Consider the following 2,435-nt stretch of genomic DNA (forward strand, 5'->3'; position numbering starts at 1 on the left):
CGTTACAAAATTTCGAACAAAGTGTCATTTACAGAAAAAAAATCATTTGAAAAATTTTTTCGAAAAAAAACCATGATCCAATCCCTTATGACAAGGCTCAAATCCAAAGAAAATCACCTCGATTTTTCGGTTTTTTAATCAAAACCCTGGGAAATAGTGGTCGAATGTTGGAATGGCATACCTCGTTGAATTCGTTACAAAATTTCCAACAAAGTGTCATTTACTAAAAATAAAATCATTTGAAAATTTTTTTCGATAAAAAAAAATTGACCCCACCCCATTATGACAGGGCCCAGATCCTCGATTTTTCGGTTTTTTAATCAAAACCCTGGGAAATAGTGGTCGAATGTTGAAATGGCATACCTAGTTTAATTCGTTAAAAAATTTCCAACAAAGTGTCATTTACAGAAAAAAAATGATTTGAAAAATTTTTCGATAAAAAAAAATTGACCCCCCCCATTATGACAAGGCCCAGATCCGGATAATATCAGCTCGATTTTTCGGTTTTTTAATCAAAACCCTGGGAAATGGTGGTCGAATGTTGGAAGTGCATTCCCAGTTGAATTCGTTACAAAATTTTCAACAAAGTGTCATTTAAAGAAAAAAAAAATTATTTGAATAATTTTTTCGATAAAAAAACCATGACCCCCACCCTTATGACAAGGCTCAAATCCACAGAAAATCACCTCGATTTTTCGGGTTTTTAATCAAAACCCTGGGAAATAGTTGCCGAGTGTTAGAATGGCGTACCTAGTTGAATTCGTTACAAAATTTCCAAAAAGTGTCATTTACAGAAAAAAAAATCATTTGAAAAATTTTCTCAAAAAAAAACCATGACCCCCACCCTTATGACAAGGCTCAAATCCAAAGAAAATCACCTCGATTTTTCGGTTTTTTAATCAAAAGCATGGGAAATAGTGGTCGGATGTTGGAATGGCATACCTAGTTGAATTCGTTACAAAATTTCGAACAAAGTGTCATTTACAGAAAAAAATCATTTGAAAAATTTTTCGAAAAAATACCAGATCCCCACCCTTATGATAAGGCTCAAGTCCATAGAAAATCACCTCGATTTTTCGGTTTTTTAATCAAAACCCTGGGAAATAGTGCTCGAATGTTGGAATGGCATACCTTGTTGAATTCGTTACAAAATTTCCAACAAAGTGTCATTACAGAAAAAAAAAATGATTTGAAAAATTTTTTCGATAAAAAAAATTGACCCCCACCCCATTATGACAACCCCCAGAACCGGATAATATCAGCTTGATTTTTCGGGATTTTAATCAAAATCCTGGGAAATAGTTGTCGTGTGTTGGAATGGCATACCTCGTTGAATTCGTTACAAAATTTGGAATGGCATCAAAACCCTGGGAAATAGTGGTCGAATGTTGGAATGGCATACCTCGTTGAATTCAATACAAAATTTCCAACAAAGTGTCATTTACAGAAAAAAAAATCATTAGAAAAATTTTTTCCAATAAAACCATGACCCCACCCTTATGACAAGGCTCATTTCCAATGAAAGTCACCTCGATTTTTCAGTTTTTTAATCAAAACCCTGGGAAATAGTGGTCGAATGTTGGAATGGCATACCTAGTTTAATTTTAAATTTTTTTTTTTTAATTTTTTTTAAAACCATGATCCAATCTCTTATGACAAGGCTCAAATCCTAAGAAAATCACCTCGATTTTTCGGTTTGGTCGAATGTTGGAATGGCATACCTTGTTGAATTCGTTACAAAATATCCAAAACAGTGACATTTACAGAAAATAAAATCATTTGAAATTTTTTTTCAAAAATAACCATGACCCCCACCTTTATGACAAGGCTCAAATTCAAAGAAAATCAACTGGATTTTTCATGTTATTAATCAAAACCCTTGGAAATAGTGGTCGGATGTTGGAATGGAATACCTAGTTTAATTCATTACAAAATTTTGAACAAAGTGTCATTTACAGAAAAAAAAAATGATTTGAAAAATTTTTTCGACAAGAAATCATGTCCCCCACCCCTTTATGACAAGGCCGAAATCTGGATATCAGCTCTATTTTTCGGTTTTTTAATCTAAACCCTGGGAAATAGTTGTCGAATGTTGGAATGGCATACCTCGTTGAATTCGTTACAACATTTCCAACAAAGTGTGATTTACAGAAAAAAAATCATTTGAAATATTTTTTCGAAAAAAACCATGATCCAATCCCTTATGACAAGGCTCAAATCCAAAGAAAATCACCTCGATTTATCGGTTTTTTAATCAAAACCCTGGGAAATAGTGGTAGGATGTTGGAATGGCATACCTAGTTAAATTCGTTACAAAATTTCGAACAAAGTGTCATTTACAGAAAAAAAATCAGTTGAAAATTTTTTCGAAAAAAAACCATGATCCAATCCCTTATGACAAGGCTCAAATCCAAAGAAAATCACCTCGATTTTTC

The sequence above is a fragment of the Drosophila rhopaloa genome, unplaced genomic scaffold (genome assembly GCF_018152115.1).
Source record: "Drosophila rhopaloa isolate 14029-0021.01 unplaced genomic scaffold, ASM1815211v1 contig_168, whole genome shotgun sequence".
NCBI lineage: Eukaryota > Metazoa > Arthropoda > Insecta > Diptera > Drosophilidae > Drosophila > Drosophila rhopaloa.